The sequence below is a fragment of the Tamandua tetradactyla genome, chromosome 9 (assembly GCF_023851605.1).
Source record: "Tamandua tetradactyla isolate mTamTet1 chromosome 9, mTamTet1.pri, whole genome shotgun sequence".
Taxonomy (NCBI): domain Eukaryota; kingdom Metazoa; phylum Chordata; class Mammalia; order Pilosa; family Myrmecophagidae; genus Tamandua; species Tamandua tetradactyla.
Window position 1 is genome coordinate 36,855,575 of NC_135335.1, and position 22,085 is coordinate 36,877,659.

At 36.7% G+C, this 22,085-nt stretch overlaps 1 protein-coding gene and 1 pseudogene across 2 annotated transcripts in view; one reads left to right on the plus strand and one right to left on the minus strand.

Moving 5' to 3' along the window:
- The window catches only part of SYN2 (synapsin II), a 228,848-nt gene that overhangs the window by 145,798 nt on the left and 60,965 nt on the right, over positions 1 to 22,085 (minus strand). The window lies entirely within an intron of this gene.
- LOC143646052 (glycine cleavage system H protein, mitochondrial pseudogene) lies at positions 4,013 to 4,518 on the plus strand (annotated as a pseudogene).

The following is a 22,085-nucleotide window of genomic DNA, read 5'->3' on the forward strand; positions in this document are numbered from 1 at the left end:
GTTTGTTGCCACTCATAGGCCACTTTCAGCTACTAAGGCAAGGCAGCTTGCATTTCTTGATATGTGGCTCTATCAATCTTCAAGCCAATAATGACACGTTGAATACTTCTAATCTCTCACTTGCTCTTCTGCTACCAGCTGGAGAATCTCCCTATCTAAAGGTCAACTGTGCCATTCAATAACCTATCCACAGGAGTAAAATCCATCATATTTAATGATCCTGGGAGTAGGGCAAGAAATCTTGGGGCCATCTTAGAGTTCTGCCTACCACATTTGCATATGTTTATTTCCCTTATGAAACCCTTAGAGTCTTGAAGGGAGAATAATGCCTGACAATAATACTTAGTAAATACTGATTTTTATATTATCAGTGACTAAAAATTAATATTAGAAGTTATTATGGGGACTACAACCTTATTCAGTTTTAAATCTCTAGTATCTGGCACAGTTGATAAATGTTTAGATAAATAAATGAAGGAATGAATATTTAATTATATAATTCAAGGTTATGGCCACTATTCTGACATTGTGTATGCATAATATGTTTTTCTACAATCATATGCAATTCAGTTTACAATTTCTTTGTGGTTTTAATAAAATGATAGATTGCAGATAGAATTTCTAGGTTTTTTTAATTGCTGCTTTAAAAACAAAATTTCTCAAATTGCTTATTAACATAAATATTTCCATATTTTTTCTTTTATTAAGAAAGGAGCACTAGAATAGAAGAAGAAAGCTAGATACAAATCTTGACCCTGCTACTAGCTAGGGGTGTGTGTGTGTGTGTGTGTATTTTAGGGGTGAAGACCAGTTGGATTAGATAATACATTCCAATGACCCATGTTACTATGTCATAACCATGTGTCTTGCACATTTTGATTCCAGATATCTAATAGAAATATTTCTCCTAACCACATGAAGCTAGGTATCAGAGGGATTAAGCATTTTTTTTTCTTGCAGGCAGATAACAGCTACAGCTTCTAAGACAAATTTATCTTTGGAATTGAAAGTCTATTACCCTGGGACTATCTAATGCTAATATTTTCCTTCCTGCTTGAGTAGCTTTTTAACTTATAGTTTTGAGTGATGGATATATGGCATTTGCTCAGCCCTTATTGACTATTGCTCAAAAAATAGATTAGTAGATACTTAAACCATCAGAGAGCTTTTCTGTATAATGATATCACTGTACTCAGGCTGGATAATGAAATTCTCTACTTAGATGAGTTGGTAATGGTCATCCAGGGAAGTCATTCTCATCTGAGATGATTCATGTGGAAGCTTCTAAACACTAGTCATGTATTTTAAAGAATGCCAGGTAAGGAGGGGCAATATGATGTATTCATCATCTCTGACCTTCCAGTGCAGGATAGGTTAACTGACCATTTCCTAGAGTCTTTGACCACAGAAGCTTCATCCTCTTTTTGTCATCAAAGAATACCCAACAAATCTCAGAGAACAGTTTGAAAAAGGCTGGTTTCTTCTAATCTAAGAAACTAAAACCAACTCTTAGGAGCACCATGGAGAGTTATTAGAAGTAGCTTTAGACATCATTTGGTTGAACCACTTTTTACAACTGGAGAAACTGAGGCCCTTAGGGATTAAAGATTGAAGAGACTTGCCCAAGATTGTGAGTTGTTGGAAGAAATTGGATGAGAATAATCCAGATGTCTCTCATGCCTGTGCTTTTCTCACTATAGCTCTGAACAAACTAGTAAAATCACCTAGCTACTCTGAGCTAGAAACCCTTTTTTTTTTTTTCTGAAAATGGCCACACCGTTAACATTGACTATGCTTCAGTTTGCGGACAGGAATGGGAAAAAGGCTTTGACTTAGTTTTATGTTTCAAGAATGACCCAGATAGTAAGTTTTTCCTGAATCTAGTTTCCATATTATTATCATTTTTTTTTGTATGCTGTATGGTGGGGTCACATTTCATTCTTTTTCCATGTGAGTATCCCATTATTGCAGTACCATTTGTTGACTTTTTTGTTTGTTTGTTGTTGGTTTCTTTGTGTTTGTTTGGGAAGTGCATGGGCCGGGAATCGAAACTGGGTTTCCTACACAGCAGGCAAGAATTCTACCACTGAACTACCCTCACACCTCCTAGTTTCCTTATTTTTGTACACAGAGTTCCTCTTTTTAACTAAAGGTCCCTTCTTATTTCCCCTGTTCCCCTAACTCACCAGCCTCCAGTATAAACTAATTCAGCCATTTGCTTTTTAAACCACTGTTCTATAGGATGGGAGTTCCCAAGGGTGTCCTGCAATCTCCATAAATTATTCAGTGTCTGCCTTTTATTTTTTTAAATACATAATCAGTTTAGGAGACTCTTTTCCCAAAGCTTTACTTGACCATCTACCTAGAAGACAGAAAAAGATGAAGGGATGAAAAAAGATCATTCAGATTAAACATAAGGCAAAACAGAACTAAAAGCAAAAAGCATTGCTAGAAGGACAACAAGACTCATTATACACATTTAATAGGAACTATTGTGCAAGAAGATACTTGGAAATATGCATGGCCCTAAGTCATAGTTTCCAAATATGTAAACTAAAAGTTGATGGCATTGCAAGAAGAAACTGACAAATATGTGGTTGTAGTGGTAGATTTTTCTAAATCTCTCTATGCATTGATAGACTAAAAAGAGGAAAATTGAAAGTACAAAAATATTCCAATAATAATTAGCAAACTCGATCCACAAATGATTTAGACACCAATAGTTAAACTCTTCTTAAGCACACATGGAAAATTTATAAAAATTTAATCTAAGGCTATAAAGCAAGGCTTAACAAATCTCAAAGACTCAATCCTTGGCTCCTATATGCTAAATTAGAAATCAATATAAAAATATTCTTAAATAATCTACTTTTGGTTAAAGACAACAAAATGAGCACAAATATTTAACTGTATTATCTCCAGAAATTCAACTACAATAAATGCAAAGAGTTGCTGAGTTGTTGTTGTTTTAAGGTATAAATCCACTGGACAAAGAGAATAGAAGACACAAAATTATAGACATTGGAAAATGGAAGGAGGAGCGGTGACAGACTTAACAAACTTGAGAAGGCCAAATCTATGTCATAAGTGGGGAAACCAGAGAAGTAGCCTGGCTTTATACCACAGAACCTCCAAAAGGCTTACGAACAGGTGACAGCTGGTCTTTGGACGTGGAGATAAAGGTAATTGTGAGCAGATGGATTGAATGTCAACATGTACTTAGGCCTCCATATCGTCTCCACTACTGCACACTTAGTTGGGTCCAGGCAAAAGAGCAGATTAAAGCATTAAAAACCATCACTGAGGAAGACCAGACCTGGGACATACTAGATTAAAAAATGGTTCTGAATATGCTTAAAGAGCTAAAGAAAAATATGGACAATGAACTAAAGGAAATCAGGAAAATGACAGATGAACATAAAGATAATATCCATAGAGAGATGGACATCGTGAAAAGGAAGCAAATAGAGCTGAAAACCACGGTAATAGAAACTAAAAATTACCAACAGAGATTGGAGCTGGCAGAAGAAAAATCAGAGAACTTGGTAATAAGATCACTGAAATCATACAGTCTGAGATACATAAAGAAGAAAGAACAAAGAAAAGTGAAGAGAGCCTGAGGAACCTGTGGGACACCATCAAGCATACCAATATACACATTGTGAAAATCCCAGAAGAAGAAAGAAGAAACGGGCAAAGAAAATATTCAAAGAAATAATGACTGCTTACTTTCCAAATTTAATTTAAGACATATATATATATACATCCAAGATGCAAAACACACTACAATCAGGATAAACTCAAATAGATCCACACTGTGTCATATTTTAATCAAACCTTTGAATGCCAACTATAAACAAAGAAATCTGAAAGCTGCAAGAAAGAAACAATGTGCCATGCACTAGGGAGCCTCAGTAAGATTAAGTACCAATTTCTCATTGAAATTGAAACCACAGAGTTAAGAAAGAAGGAAGACATATTTAAAGTGCTGAAAGTAAGTACTTCTGCCAACATGGCACTGTGCATGGCACAGAACATGTGGACTGCCATCTGCAGCCTATGCCCAGCCTTGACACCTGCTATGTCCTGCCCACAGTGGCCCTGTGGGCTGGGGGCAGCCGCCTTCTGGATGTTGTGCACTGATCCTACTCTGTTCTCAGTGCAGAAATTTACAGACAAATAACAAGAAATGGAACTGAAAGAGTATGAATCAGAAATTTTGCCCAGGAAGTTTTGGGAGATGTTGTTTACTGTAGTCTTCCCATGGTTGTGACAAAATTGAACAACCAAGGGAAATCTGGGGCTTTGAAATGTGTGTAAGTGGCTAGTGAACTTTATTCTCCTCTATCAGAAGTAACAGAAATTAATGAAGCTCTTATAGAAAATTCAGGACTATTCAAGAAATCTTATTACAAAGATGGTTGGCTGATCAAGATGACACTGAGTAATCCTTCAGAACTTAATGAACGAATGGATGAAGAAGCATATGAGAAATACATAAAATCTATTGAAAAGTGAAAATGCAGCCCCTAAATAAACTAGTCTGAAACAGTTTACTCCAGCAATATTTTAAATTACTGGTAGATAGAAATTTATAATAGCAACATTTAGCAATACCAATAGGAAAACAAAAACTACTCATTCCAACTATGCTATTGAAAGAAAATGCTCTTTAACTGTCTAATGATAGCAGTATACACAATTTGCATAATTTTCATAGCACCCAATGATGTAGTTATTATGCTCAGAATTCATGAAATTATCTGAGGTAAAAACTACTTGAAAAAATTATGTAATTCATGAGTAACATTGTTATCTTAAGCCTTACATGATATTGTAGCTTGCTTACATCAATCCCTGGATTTGGGTCAAAATACTTTCACATTTTCATTGGAAATAACTTGGAGTGGCGATAAGTTTTTACTATTTGTATACTGTCAGGTGAGGAGCAGTGCTATACCATATTTGCTGGTGCTATTATCATGCAAAGCAACAGCCTTGCAGCAAAAGAAGAAATCCTTTAATAACAATAAAACATTCAACTTTTCAGTTAAAAAAATAAAGTGCTGAAAGCAAAAAATTGTCAACCAAGAATTCTATATAAGGCAAAACTGTCTTTCAAAGATGTGGGAGAGATCATTGTGCAGCGTTTTGAAATTTATTGCTTTTTTTGTATATAAGCTATATTTCACAATAAAAAGTAAAATAAATGAGGAAGAGACAAGAGGCAGGGCAAGATAGCAGCATAGTGAGGTGTGGCATTTAGTTAGTCCTGTAGAGCAGCTAGTGAATAGCCAGGAACTGTCTGAAACAACTGCTTGGGGCCATCCACAACCAGACATACATCATTCACCAGTCTGGAATGGGTGGAAGGGCTGAGATCACAGCAAAGAATTTTAAGTAAAACTTCCAAACTGCAGCGGCTGGCACTCCTCCCCCACTGGCACAGCACGCTCTGTTAGAGATGTTTCCCTGTGGGAAAAAGAAGCTGTTTCCATTAGGAGCAAAGGAAGATAGCCCAACCAAGCTCCAGTTGTGGGTTTTTTGTTGTTGTTGTTGTTGTTTCTTTGTTCGTTTTGCATGGGCAGGCACCAGGAATCAAATCCAGGTCTCCAGCATGGCAGGCAAGAACTCTGCCTGCAGAGCTACTGTGGCCCACCCACCAGGCGTGGTTTTAATGAACAAATTTAGACTGCTGAATACAAGCTCCAAGCACAGATAAACTGAGGAAAGGAGAAAGGAATCTTGAAGTCTCAGAGAAGAGACGGGGCTGATGAAGGAAAAAAAAAGGCTTTTGGAGTCACCCAAGCTCAGAAAACTGGAAAAGGGCTGTGCCCCAAGAATAGGGGAGCAAAGAGTCAGGTACCAACTCTGGTTCTTAACTGGTGAACCTTGGAGGGTGGGGAGACTGGCTCTGAAAAGGGATTTTTTTTATCTCTCTCTTTTTTCTTCTTTTCCTCTCTATTTTTTTCAAAGTAGCTCACTAGAGAAAGCCTCAGGAATTTTCAGTTGTCAGTGCTGACCCAGGCAAGGGTGGAGTTAAGATAATCTGAGAGAAAAAGTCAAATGAAGGAGAGAATTCCCTAAAAGGTGTTTCATCCCCCAAGAAAAGAGGGAGGGGACCCGGCTCAAGTGCGGCCCTCTTTCAGAGAATTCAGACCCCAGGAGCTGGGAATCAAAAACAGCTTACGCCTGCCTTCCACTTCAGCATCTGTCTCAACCACGCACCTGACAGACATAGGGTCTGCTAATAATAAAAGTCTCTGCACTGCTTTATACCGGGGAGTAGCTGTGGGCTGAGAAACACCACCTGCTGGGCAGGACAGAAAAAGCACAAAGCCTAGAGGGAAGTCAGACAACCTGCTGGGTCTCTTCCTCCAGGAAACTTGATACTGATTAAACCCTCCTCCTGAGACCTGGGCCTGCCTTGTTGTTGTTTAGGGTTCTCTAGAGTAACAGAATCAACAGGGAACACTTGCAAATATAAAATTTATGAAAGTGTCTCACGTGACCGTAGGGACGCAGAGTCTAAAATCCACAGGGCAGGCTACAAAGCCAATGACTCCGATGGCCTGGATGAACTCCGCAGGAGAGGCTCACCAGCCAAAGCAGGAATGGAACCTGTCTCCTCTGAATCCTCCTTAAAAGGCTTCCCATGATTGCATTTAGCATCACTAATTGCAGAAGATACTCCCCTTTGGCTGATTACAAATGGAATCAGCTGTGGATGTAGCTGACGTGATCATGACCTAATCCTATGAAATGTCCTCATTGCAACAGACAGGCCAGCGCTTGCCCAATCAGATGAACAGGTACCACAACTTGGCCAAGTTGACACCTGTCCCTAACCATGACACTTGTCTAGGAAAATCTGATTAGGGTCAATCATATCTAGGGAAATCCTCCTCAAAAAAGTTTCCATAAGGCAGGGCAAGAACAGAAAAACAAGGGCTGAAAAATTCTGATCAGTTAAACAGAAGCTGTGCTAGAGATCCAGAATAAGTTGGACTGGATGTCAAAGAACAGAGAACAAAGCCAACCAAAAAAAATGGAGAGATTTAGATATTTCCATATAAACAAAAGCTGAGGGAGTACATTACCACTAGACTGGCTCTACAAGAGATGCTAAAGAGAGTTTTATAGGTTGAAAGGAAAGGATAATAGTATATTGAAGCAGCATGAAGAAATAAAGATCTCTGGTAAAGAGTAATGACTTGAGTAAATATAAATGCCAGTACTTTGGTATTTTTGGTTTGTAACTCCACTTTTTAGTTCCTATAGGATCTAAAATGCAAATGCACAAAGCATAATGATAACTCAGTGGTTTTGAATTCAGGATGTATAAATAAATAATTTGTGAAAAGAACTATATAAAGGGGGGAATGGACGAGTATAGGGACATAGTTTGTGCATGTTATTGAAGTGAAGTTGGCATCAAAGCAATCATGATTGATATAGATTGAAATAGATTTAAATCTATTTAATTCCTGGTGGGAATAGGGGTAACAGGGAATTAATGCAAAATGGGCACAGGGTTTCTGTTTGGGGAGATGGGAAAGTTTTAGTACTGAAAGTTGGTGAGGGTACCACAATATTGTAAATGTGATTAATCCCACCAAATGGTATGCTTGGGAGTGGCTGGGATGGGAAAGCTTATGTGTTATATATGTTCCTGCAATTAAAGAACAGAAGGAAAAGAGCAACTAAAGAGATAATGACAATGCAATGCAATAGGTGATCTTGGATAGGATGCAATGATGGAGATAAAAATGCTCAAAGGGACATTATTGATACACATGAAAAAAATGGAATATAGACCCTAAGCTTTACGTCAATGTTAAATTTCTTGATCTTTATAACTGCACTTAAGGTGGTTACAAAAGTGAATATCCTTGTTCTTGGGAAACGTACATGGCAGTATTTATCAAATTGCCATTTAAGTGTCCCACCAGCTTAGGGCTCTAGCAGTTTCTGCTCCAGAAAAGCAGATGTCACCTGTGACTTTCTGGATTCAACTGTCTCTTCAGATTTTAAAGTAGCAGTTTGCTCTGTTCCCTCAGTTCTCTGATGGGTCCAAGAAAAGTCATTGGTTTTCGGTTTGTTTTGCTTTTTTTTTATAGTTGTCATGGGAGTGATGAGTTCCATGCTCTTTAGGTGTTGGAGCTGATACCTGCTGCTTTCATTATCTTCCTCACAGTTTTATCAATTGGCCAGCTGGGATGCATGTGATCTCCTAATAAGGGAGCAGATTTGGATATGTCTCAGTGGTGGGATCCAGCTCTTGGCCAAATATCAAGGCTCCCTTGTCCAAATAGGTAAGAATGTAGGGCTCAAATACTTTCACAAGAGGCCAATTTTATAAGACGAGAAAGTAGTTGGAACCAGCATAGAACTAGAATGAGAAGGTCCTTTCAGGAGGTGGTTGAAGATATGGTAAAGGTAAGGGCTGCTTTTAGAAGCCATGTTCAGCACTAAGAAAATCCAACAGAATCCTCTAACTAGGTCAGGGAAAACAAAATTATCAAATAGATCTTAACACCCATGCCTCTTTCTGTGTTTATCTCTGTTCATGATTCCCCCGTGTTTCAGCAGTGCCTTCCTATTCCCCTTCCCACTGCTTTTATCTTTACTTATTCACTGGGCCCAATTAATATGTTATCCAAAGAGCAGATACTAGAACTAGTAAGTGGAAACAACAGAGGCAAATTGTTCAACATTGTAAGGAACAATTTGCTTCAGGAGAGGGTTTCCTGAGACTGGCATATTAGAACAGAGATGGAACAATCACTTTCAGGAAAAGAAGTAAATTACTGTATTTACACCACAAAAAGACACAATTTAAATAACTGACACTTATTTTGTAAAGAAAAAATCCTGAGTCCTGATTCTTTTTTAGTTCTATATATATAGACAGCCTAACAGCCTATCTTAATTTAATGTCTTTGGTAAGGCAGCTGGGAACCATTAAGAAATTATTAAAGGGATCACCGATTTGTTGAAAAGAAAATGCATTTATGCTCAACTATCAAGTTCTCCAACTCAACACCAGAAATCAATGTTTCAAACAAATGCAAATGGTGAAGTAATAAATTGCGAAACTGAAGAAAGGTTAAGGGCAAATTTTAGGCATGTGTACCTATTAAAAATGCAGAGATTCTGATTCAGAGGGCTAAGGTGGGATCCAGGGAACATGATTTTAATGTAATCCTATCAGGTGATTTGACAGAGGTAATCGGAGGGTCACACTTTGAGAAACCAGGTTTAAAAATGATTAAAATAAAGAAAATGTTTCAAGTATATTTACATAATTATTTTTTAGTATTAAACACTTGAAATCAAAGAACCAACTCAATTTATGTGCTTATTTTAAGTATTTTCATTATATTTTATCATAAAATCTACCCTAGTTGCCTCAGAGCAAACGTAAAAGCATGCTGAGTAGAAAAGCAGAAAACCAGAGAAGATGGAAGAGGTCAGTTCCCTATAATTGAAGAATATAAAGTTATCAGAGTAAATAAGAGGCTAATAAAAAAAAATCTCAGTAAAAATTAAAGCTATAAATATAAGCTGACTTTCTAAAATCAAGCTACAACCAAAGAAATACCAACTTGAATCTCAGTCAATGTACAGGCACATAATGCAAGTCTAACACAAGTTTATACAAAGTGTTCAGGGCTAAGGTCAGCACCACATAAAAGAATCAAAACTAAAAATCCCTCCTTGGGGTCTATTTTTCTATATGTTTAGGATGGTACTAGTACTGCTCAGCTGCTAGACCATATTTGAAACTCATTTCAAATATCTCTGTTCATGTTTTACTAGAAAAAAATTTCCCCAAAAAAACATGAGATTAAAAGTGTCACTATGTTGAATGCTTGTTTTTTTCTGTTAGACTGAGCACCACAACTAGGCTTTTTATACAGATCAGTTGGGGGGAGGGAATTTAATATACAGGTTTTCACATAATTTTTTAAATAAACAAAACACACAACTTTTCAAAAGTGTGATTAACTGAAGAATACTATAAACACTGGGTTTAGAGAGAAATTATTGTGCCAATCATACTTCTACCTGCCAACATCAGTCAAAAAGGGAAGCAGAAAGAGTTTGTAATTTGGAAACAGATCAAGTTTGGGTTTGAATTCCTGCTCTGCTATCATTTCCATGGGAAGTTATTTCACCTCTTTGAGCCTCTGTAAAACAGGAATAATTATTTTTTAAAATTAAGGTAATGTCTGTCCAGGGATTGGGGGGAGAGGCCAATGAGGAGTTATTGCTTAATGAGTACAGAGTTTCTGTAAAAGGTGATGAAAAAAATTTGGTAAAGGATGGTGGTAATGGTTGCACAACATTGTGAATGCAATTAATGCCACTGAATTGTATCCCTAAAAATGGTTAAGATGGCAGATTTTATGTTATTTGTATTCCACCATAAGAAAATAAAAAACAACATCTTTGAAATGCCCTGGAACAAAGCCCAGCATTTGGTAGTCAAAAAAAAGATTGCTTTTAATGTATACAAGCTCCCTTCTTTTCTGCTATCTACTTACCTTAATTCTTTTGTTAATTCACTAGTTCAGACTTTAGAAGACATTCTTTTCATCAACCTTTATGTTGTGAAGTAAAAATACTAAGTCACACCAAAATGTGTATTACTTAATGAGTTCTTATAAGGAGAAAAACTGAAGTATCACAATCCAGGTTAAAAAACAGACCTTCCCCAGCCACTCTAGAAGCTTTTTCAGCTCCCCGTATCAATCTTAACCTCTACCTTACCCCCTGCCCAAGAATAACAACTATCCTAACTTTCATAGTCATCATTTCCTTATATTTACATCTAAGATACATCTTTAGAAGCTATAGTTTAGAGTTGCCCATTTTAAAATACCTTTGTTTCTTCTAAATCTCTTTTAATCTATGTGTTTCCTTCTTCGTCCCGTTCTTTTCCCGAAAAGAAAAGGATGTTTTCTTTTCAACAGGTGCACTGTTGAAGATTTTGGAGGACTGATTGGGCTGACCACACACCCATGGGAAAGTTCGACATGTTCCTCAGTCCTCTGTGTTTCCTACATGGTGGCAGCTGGATACGGGGGCTTGATCAGACTCATGTTAGATCCCTTGTCCTCTCTTTTCAGGATGCTTATAAAGTCTGATTGCCTTTCTTTTTGTGATATTAATAACTATTGACGTTCAGTGCCTAAATCCATTAATTCACACGAGTTGCAAAATGGTAAATGATAAAACTCTAATCTTATTTTTTTCAAACAAAATTGATTTTTCTTTAAACCAGCAAGCAATAAATAAAAAATGAAATTCAAAGAATAATGCCATTTATAATAGCATCAAGAAAACACCAACCACCCATGGATAAAGACAATGAAAAATATTAAAGATTTCTACACTGAAAAACCACAAAACATAATTGAGAGAAGTTAAAGAAGAATCATTTATGGACCTTAAACCTAAAGCAAGAGCACTGAAGAAAGAAAGAAAGAAATGGGAGCTCCTCAAAATTAAACACTTTTGTGCATCAAAGAACTTCATCAAGAAAGTAGAAAGACAGCCTACACAATGGGAGACAATATTTGGAAACGACATATCAGATAAAAGTCTAGTATCCAGAATTTATAAAGAGATTGTTCAACTCAACAACAAAAAGACAGCCAACCCAATTACAAAATGGGAAAAAGACTTGAACAGACACCTCTCAGAAGAGGAAATACAAATGGCCAAAAGGCACATGAAGAGATGCTCAATGTCCCTGGCCATTAGAGAAATGCAAATCAAAACCACAATGAGATATCATCTCACACCCACCAGAATGGCCATTATCAACAAAACAGAAAATGACAAGTGCTGGAGAGGATGCGGAGAAAGAGGCACACTTATCCACTGTTGGTGGGAATGTCAAATGGTGCAACCACTGTGGAAGGCAGTTTGGCGGTTCCTCAAAAAGCTGAATATAGAATTGCCATACGACCCAGCAATACCATTGCTAGGTATCTACTCAAAGGACTTAAGGGCAAAGACACAAACGGACATTTGCACACCAATGTTTATAGCAGCATTATTTACAATTGCAAAGAGATGGAAACAGCCAAAATGTCCATCAGCAGACGAGTGGCTAAACAAACTGTGGTATATACATACGATGGAATATTATGCAGCTTTAAAACAGGATAAACTTATGAAGCATGTAATAACACGGATGGACCTAGAGAACATTATGCTGAGTGAGTCTAGCCAAAAACTAAAAGACAAATACTATATGGTCCCACTGATGTGAACCGACATTCGAGAATAAACTTGGAATATGTCATTGGTAACAGAGACCAGCAGGAGTTAGAAACAGGGTAAGATAATGGGTAATTGGAGCTGAAGGGATACAGACTGTGCAACAGGACTAGATACAAAAACTCAAAAATGGACAGCACAATGCTACCTAATTGTAATGTAATTATGTTAAAACACTGAATGAAGCTGCATCTGAGCTATAGTTTTTTTGTTTGTTTGTTTGTGTTTTTTGTTTTTTTCTTTTTCCTTTTTTATATTTTTTTATTTTTTATTTTTATTATTATCTTTTTCTCTATATTATCATTCTATATCTTTTTCTGTTGTTTTGCTAGTTCTTTTCCTAAATCGATGCAAATGTACTAAGAAATGATGATCATACATCTATGTGATGATATTAAGAATTACTGATTGCATATGTAGAATGGAATGATTTCTAAATGTTGTGTTAGTTAATTTTTTTTAATTAATAAAAAAAAGAAGAATCAAATATTCATGTTCATGAATTAGAATATTCATCATTTCAATGATACCATTTCTTCCAAAACTGATCTACAGAGTCACATAATCTCAGATCCCAGCAGCTTTATTCTATGTAAGTGCAAACTCATTCTAAATTATGTTTACTTTTTCTCTTTGGAAATTTTCCTAACTTTATAAGATACACACTTAGCTCATTCATTTTAAAGCTTTATTATCTATGTAACTAAAACAAAAATTTCATCAAAACATCACCTTTTTGTATCTTAAAATATTGCTAGGAAGTATTTTATCATCATCCAGTTCTAAATATTTTACATTTTTAATAATTATTTAGTGGTGGGTTATGAAATTTTCAATACATGGAGAATTTTTAAATTGTATTTCTTTGCATTAACTTCTAACTTCCCTGTGTAGTACTCAAAGATCATTCCTCATAACATGTATTTTTGAAATCTGTTGATACATTCTCTAAGACTTATTTATGATTACTTTTTGTAAATACTCCACATATTTTTGAGAAAAATGCATATCCTTAAATTGTCAGATATAAAAATCTTTATGTCCAGACCACAGGATTGTGGGAAGATGGCAGAGTAGGGAGCTCCAGAATTCAGTTCTTCCCCCGAAACAACTATTAACAGGAAGGAAATGTCTGAAACAACTATTTGGAAACTCCAGAGGCCAGAAGAACACTGGATAGCATCCAGAGTGAGAGACACCCAAGACACCCCTTGGGGCACTGAGGAGAGAGGAGGAAATATTCAACTTTCCCATTTGGAGAATTCCTGATATTCTCACAAGCCGTGGAGACAACCACTGCTGAGCCCTCGATCTTGGGGTTCACCCCTATGAAACTTATTCCTGCAAAAGAAAGGCTAAGCCTACTTAAAATCAGGCCTAAGAGTCACCCCCAGAGAACCTATTTTGTTGCTCAGAATAGCCCCCTTCTCTAAGCCAACTCAGTAGGTGAACCCCCTACCCTTCTCACTATGTGGAACATGACTTCCACTGGTGTGAATCTTTCTGACAACATGGGACAGAAATCCAGGGATGAGCCAGGACCCAATATCAAGGGATTTGAGAAAGCCTTCTTTTTTTAAAAAAAATTTTTTTATTAATTAAAAAAAATTAACAACAAACAAAACATTAAGATATCATTCCATTCTACATATATAATCAGTAATTCTTAATTTCATCACATAGTTGCATATTCATCATTTCTTAGAACATTTGCATCGATTTAGAAAAAGAAATAAAAACACAACAGAAATAAAAACGAAACGATAACAGAGGGAAAAAAAAAAATTACACATACCATACCCCTTACCCCTCGCTTTCATTTACCACTAGCATTTCAAACTAAATTTATTTTAACATTTGTTCCCCCTATTATTTATTTTTATTCCATATGTTCTACTCTTCTGTAGATATGGTAGATAAAAGGAGCATCAGACACAAGGTTTTCACATTCTCTGAGTTACACTGTGAAAGCTATATCATTGTTCAATCATCATCAAGAAACACGGCTACTGGAACACAGCTCTACATTTTCAGGCAGTTCCCTCCAGCCTCTCCACTATATCTTGAACAACAAGGTGATATCTACTTAATGCATAAGAATAACCTCCAGGATAACCTCTCGACTCTGTTTGGAATCTCTCAGCCAATGATACTTAGTCTCATTTCACTCTTCCCCCTTTTGGTTGAGAAGGCTCTCTCAATCTCTTGATGTTAATTCTCAGCTCATTCTAGGGTTTTTCTCAGTCCCTTGATGCTGAGTCTCAGCTCATTCCAGGATCTCTGTCCCATGTTGCCAGGAACATCCACACCCCTGGGAGTCATGTCCCAAGCAGCGAGGGGGAGGGTGGTGAGACTGCTCATCGTATTGGCTGGAGGGAGAGGCCACATCTGATCAACAAAAGAGGCTCTCTTGGGGGTGAGTCTTAGGCCTAGATTTTAAGTAGACTTGACCTATCCTTTGTGGGGTTAAGTTTCATATGAACAAACCCCAAGACTGGGGGCTCAGCCTATAGCTTTGGTTGTCCACACTGCTTGTGAGAATATCAAGAATTCAACTTGGGGAAGTTGAATTTCTCCCTGCTCTCACCATTCCCCGAAGGGGGCTTGCAAATACTTTTCCACTCACTGATCAAATCACCCTGGGATTCATCGGGGCATCACTCTGGACAAATGAACAAAATCTCATGTCCTACCTGAGATTCCAAGTACTTATGACGTTCAATCAAACTATCTACATAAGTTATATTAGGAAATGCTCTAGTCAAAATATAAATTTTGTAACAAATACACATTTTTTTGCTTTAGTCTCACACATAAGGCAACATTTTAAAATATTAATTACCATCTATTTTCAGCACCCTGCCATAATGACATTCCTTTGTTCTTCCTCATGCAATAACATTTTTAAAATTTGTACATTGTACATTTCACTATTATTATACACTCCAGGCATTCCTAGATTATACCATCTCAATCTTTAACATCTATCTTTCTTTCTGATTTCATTTATGTCCCCAACCCTCCTCCCTCTATCATTCTCACATGCAGCTTCATTCAGTGTTTTAACATAATTATATTACAGTTAGGTAGTATTGCGCGGTCTATTTCTGAGTTTTTGTATCCAGTCCTGTTGCACAGTCTGTATCCCTTCAGCTCCAATTACCCAATGTCTTACCCTATTTCTATCTCCTGATGGTCTCTGTTACCAACGACATATTCCAAGTTTATTCACTAATGTCAGTTTATATCAGTGAGACCATACAGTATTTGTCCTTCAGTTTTTGGCTAGTCTCACTCAGCATAATGTTCTCAAGGTCCATCCATGTTGTTACATGCGTCTTAAAGCTGCATAATATTCCATCATATGTATATACCACAGTTTGTTTAGCCACTCGTCTGTTGATGGACATTTTGGCTGTTTCCATCTCTTTGCAATTGTAAATAATGCTGCTATAAACACTGGTGTGCAAGTGTCCGTTTGTGTCTTTGCCCTTAAGTCCTCTGAGTAGATACCTAGCAGTGGTATTGCTGGGTCATATGGCAATTCCATATTCAGCTTTTTGAGGAACCTCCAAACTGCCTTCCACAGTGGTTGCACCATTTGACATTCCCACCAACAGTGAATAAGTGTGCCTCTTTCTCCACATCCTCTCCAGCACTTGTCATTTTCTGTCTTGTTGATAATGGCCACTCTGGTGGGTATGAGATGATATCTCCTTGTAGTTTTGATCTGCATTTGAAAAAGTGTTATTGACAGAAAGGGGGAAAAGAGAAATGAGACAAAATAAAGTTTCAGTGGCTAAGAGATTTCAAACAGAGTTGAGAGGTTATTCTGAAGGTTATTCTTATGCATAACATAGATAACCCTTTTTAGTTTATGGTGTATTGGGGTAGCCAAAGGGAAATACATGAAACTGATGAGCTGTGTTCCAGTAGCCCTGATTCTTGAAAATGACTGTATAAAGATATAACTTTTACAATGTGATTGTGGAATTGTGAAAACCTTATATCTGTTGCTCCTTTTATACAAAGTATGGGCAGATGACTAAAAAAAAGAGATAAAAAAAATAATAGGGTGGATAAAGGGTAAAATATATTGGGTAGATGAAAATATTAGTGGCCAATGCAAAAGAGGGGTAAGGAATATGTTATGTATGAGTTTTTCTTTTTGCTTTTTTTTTCTTTTTCTGAACTGATACAGATGTTCTAAAAAATTATTATTATGATGAATATACAACTATGTGATGATTTTGTGAGCCACTTATTGTGCACCATGTATGGAATGTATGTGTGTGATGATTTATCAATAAAAATATTTAAAAAAAAAAGAAAAAAGAGCAGAAATCAAGGAATTAATTGCCCACCAGGAGGCATTAGAGAAAACAACAAACTAAGACCAAAATGAAGAGGAAGATAAATAATGAAGATTAAAGCAGAAATAAATGAATTGGAGAGCAAAAGGCAATAGAATAATTAAAACCAAAAGTTGGTTCTTTGAGAAAATCAATAAAATAGATGGACCTTTAGCTAGGCTGACAAAGCAAAAAAGAGAAAAGATACAAATAAAATCAGAAATGAAAGGGGGTCATCACCACAGACCTTGAAGAAATTTTTAAAAAAACATAAAAGGATACTATGCACAACCATATGCCAACAAATAAGACAACTTAGATGAAATGGACAAATTCCTAGAAACACATACACAACCTATACTGACTAGAGAAGAAATAGAAGACCTCAACAAACCAATTATAAGTAAAGAGATTCAATCTGTCTTGGAAGATTCAAAAATCTTCCTACAAAGAAAAGCCCAAGGCCAGACGGCTTTACAGGGGAATTTCACCAAACATTCCAAAAAGAACGAACACCATTCCTGCTCAAATGCCTCCAAAAATTTGAGGAAAAAAGAACACTACCTAACTCATTTTATGAAGCTAACATCACTCTAATGCCCAAACTAGATCAAGATACTACAGGAAAGGAAAACTATAGGTATAGGTCAACCTCCCTAATGAATATAGATACAAAAATTCTCAACAAAATACTTGCAGATTGAATCCAATGGCACATTAAAAGAATTATACATATGACCAAGTAGGTTTCATACTAGGCATGCAATGGTGGTTCGACACAAGAAAATCAATCAATGTAATACAGCATGTTAACAAGTTGGAAGGGAAAAGTCACAATTATCTCAACTGATGCTGAGAAAGCTTTTGACATAATTCAGCATCCTCTTCTGATAAGAACACTTCAAAAGGTAAGAATCGAAGGATTCTTCCTCAATATGACAAAGGGCATAAGAGAAACCCACAGCGAGCATCATACTCAATAGCGAGAGACTGAAAGCCTTTCCCCTGAGACTGGGAACAAGACAAGGATGCCCACCATCACAAATATTATTCAAAACTGTGCTAGAAGTTCTAGCTAGAGCAATCGGGAAAGAAAAAAAAATAAAAGTCATCCAAATGGGAAAGGAAGTAGTAAAACTTTCATTATTTGCAAATGACATGGTTCTATACTTGGAAAATCCTAAAAAATCTATGACAAACCTACTTGAGCTAATAAATTCAGGTAAGTGGCAGGATATAAGATTAATGCACAAAAATTAGTAAGGTAATTTTCTATACACAAATAATGACCGAACTGAGGAGTCAATTAAGAAAAAAATTCTATTCACAAGAGCAACTAAAATAATCAATTATCTAGGAATAAACTTAACCAGGGATATAAAGGACCTATACATATAAAACTTCAAAACATTGCTAAAATAAATCAAAGATTTAAATAGGTGGAAAGACATATACCCTGTTCATGAATAAGAAGGCTAAATGTTAAGATGTCAAGTTTACCCAAACTGACCTACAGATTCAATGCAATACCAGTCAAAATTCCAACAATCTACTTTGAAGACTTGGAAAAGCTAGTTATCACATTTATTTCGATGGGAAAGGACATCCAGCTAGCCAAAAGCATACAAAAAAAGAATAATGACGTGGGAGGTCTTACCCTTCCTGATTTTAGAACTTATTATAAAGCCACAGTAGTAAAAAAAGCATGGTACTGGTACAAAGAGAGAGGTATTGACCAATGGAATAGAACATAGAGCACAGAAATAGACCACCAAATCTATGGTCAACTGATCTTTGACAAGGCCCCCAAACCCACTGAACTGGGACAAAACAATCTTTTCAGTAAATGAGAATGGGAGAACTGGATATCACTAGCCAAAAGAATAAAAGAAGACTCATAGCTTACACCCTATACAAAAAATCACTTGAAATGGATAAAACACCTAAATATCAAAGCCAGTACCATGAAACTTCTAGAAGAAAATACAGGGAAGCATCTTCAAGACCTAGTAATAGGAGGAAGCTTCTTAGACCTTACATCTAAATCACAAAGCAGTGAAAGAAAAAATAGGTAAATGGGAAATCTTCAAAATCAATTGCTTCTGTGCCTCAAAGGACTTTCTCAAAAAGTTAAAAAGGAAGCCAATTCATTGGAGAAAATATTTATAAACCATATATCTGATAAGAATTTGATATGCAGGATATATGAAGAAATCACATAACTCAAGCACAAAAGAACAAACAATCCAATTATTAAATGGGCAAAAGATATGAAAAGACATTTTTTGAAGAACTATGAATGGCTAAAAAGCACATGAAAAGATGTTAATCTTCATTAGCTAACAGGGAAATGCAAATCAATACCATAATGAGATATCATCTCACACCTATAAGAATGGAAGATATTAAACAAACAGGAAACTACATAAGTTGAAAGGATATGGAGAAATTGGAACACTTGCGCACTGCTGGTGGGACTGTATAATGGTACAGCCACTGTGGAAGACAGTTTGGTGGTTCCTCAGAAAATTAAATATCGAGTTGCCCTATGATCAAGCAATACCACTACTCATTATATACTCATAAGAGCTGAAAGCAATGTCCAAACAGATATTTGCCAGTATTCATAGTATCATTATTCACAATTGCCAAAAGAGGAAAACAATCCAAGTGTCCATCAACAGATGAGTGGATAAACAACAAAATATATATATGATGGAATATTATGCAGCAGTTAGAACAAATGAGGTCCTGACGCATATGACAACATGGATGAATCTTGAGGACATAATGCTAAATGAAATAAACCAGACACAAAAGGACAAGACACTGTCTAATTTCACTAATATGAACCTTCAAAAATGTAAACTCAGAGTCTTAAAATGTAGAATATAGGGGACCTAGAGATAGACAGGAGCTAGAGAAGGGGAACAGTTACCTAATTTCTTCAGATTAGTAAATGAGATTGAATTTAAGGGTATGGGAATAAATAGAGGTAACAGTAGTTCATTAGTAAGCATATAAGTAATAGTGCCATATTGAAGGTGAAGAGTGCCATATTGAACGGGTTGTTTAGAGCCATGTACCTCACTGATTAGCACTACAAATATAATTAAGTATTTTGTTTGCTTGTTTTGTTTCTCCGGCATGCCACTGAGTCATTGTTGCGCCACCCTAAATAAGTTTTTGCATGAACTACTTCAACAATATAACCTTTGTACAAAGAGTTAATATTAGAAGGGTATACAGGAAAAACTTAAAAAAAAAATAGCAGCCAAGTCCATTTCTTCATAAGTGAATTCATTTTCACCAGTTTAACCCACACTTAGCCAAAGCCATGGAAAATGATTGGGTGGAAAGCAGTCAAGCAGAGCTTAAATCCTTGTTTTTCTTTACCTTAGCTATGTGCCTTCAGATTAGCCACTTTTCACCAAGCTTCAATTTTCTCATTTGTAAAATGGAGATAATAAGAAGATAATATGATAGCATAATACAATGGTTACCACTCACTGAGTACTTCTTATGTGCTAGACACCAAGACAGGCACCTTATAAAAACTGAGACAGGGAGGCATCCTTGAACTCTCTTCCTCATTTCCCACATCCAAACAGTCACCACATCATTCACATGATTTATCTGTGAAATGTTTCTCAAATCTCTCCTCTACTTCCACTGCCCTAACTCAGACCCTCATCTTTCTCCCACTCTTTAGGGGTATTTGGGCTATGCTCATTCTAACTTTTTCACATTGGAAGGGGCTGTCTATAATATGGGATAGGGGAATGGAACGACTTGATATTCTGGAGAGGCTGGGTCCTCTGTATTTCAAGACTTTTCTCCTACCCAACTCTCTATCATGCTTTCCCTCAGATGAGAGATCTAGAATAGTTCTAAATCCCTCAAGTTCTACCTTCTCTTCATAAACTGTTATTAATTCTCAAGTCCACTTAGATTTTGATCTTGTACTTTACCTTAATTTTTTCTTGGAAGTATAACCAAAAACTATCACCTTTCCAAAGAAAAAGTACAAGGTAAAGAAATAGAATGGAAGAAACTAGCAGGGAGCTAAGTTAGAAGCAGTAGCCCACATGGAAAACATATGATAGATTTACTAATATTTCTGGGCTCTAAAAGCTTCTTTCTTGGAGAAACTAAATGAATGGCTGAAAGTTTTTTGTCTGAAGGGGTGAGAATCTAACACCTCAGGTACATAGGCGCGCACATGGTCTTGAAGCAGATGCTGTTATAAATTGTGCTCCAAAAGTAGTTGTTTCCAACTGATGCATCAGAGGAATATTCTGTCTGGTCCAGAAGATCTTTGATAAGGAATTTCCACTGGGCTGACACAGGAATAAGCCTGTGTTCACTTTCAGACACCAGGATCTACTTAATGCTGGAGAATAGAGCAGAACCAAAAGTACTTAGAAAAGAAAAGGAGTAGATCACAAAATCTCTTAAGAGCTTCTAGTTCTGACATTTTGGAATTCATCTGTGTTAAGCAACCTAATTGGGGCAGCAACAATTTGAGGAATAGACCACCACAATCCAAAACTGGATGACCAACACTAGCTTTAGAGGAGAAATTCTCAATTCTTGTGCCCCTACCAGGGACATAGAACAGTGTAACAGCTTATTTTTTTAGCACAATGTTCAACAATAAAGAACACTATCCAATGAGCCCAGAATAAGAATGAGGGCTGTTAATCCTGCAAAGCTTAAGGCAATGCCTAGATACATCCCAGAGTATATTAAGCAGATAACCAAAAAGTATTGGCAAGATGCCCTGATAAACCCCAGAGTCATCTGAACAGTGAATAAAGAAGTATTTGCAAAGTCCCCTTGGGGGAATGGGGAGAGAGGGGGAAATTCAACTTCCCCATTTGGAGAATTCCTGATATTCTCACAAGTAGTGGGGACAACCAAATCAACAGGCCAAGTCCTCGGTCTTGGAGTTTGTTCATAGGAAACTTATCCCCACAAAGGATAGGCTAAGCCCACTTAAAATTATGCCTAAAAAGTCACCCCCAGAGAACCTCTTTGGTTGTTCAGATGTGGCCTCTCTCTGTCTCTCTCTCAACCAACATGGCAAGCAAACTCACTGCCCTCCCCTTCTCTACACAGGACATGACTCCCAGGGGAGTAAACCTCCCTGGCAAGGTGGGACAGAAATCCTAGAATGAGTATGCTCATCAAGGGAAAACCTTCTCAACTGAAAGGGGAAAGAAAGAAATGAGACAAAATAAAGTGTCAGTGGCTGAGAGATTTCAAACAGAGTTAAGAGGTTATCCTGGAGGTTATTCTTACACATTATATAGATATCCCCTTTTTAGTTTAAGGTGTATTAGAGTGGCTAGAGGAAAGTGTCTGAAACTGTAGAGCTGTGTTCCAGTAGCCATGTTTCTTGAAGATGATTGTGTAATGATACAGCTTTTGCAATGT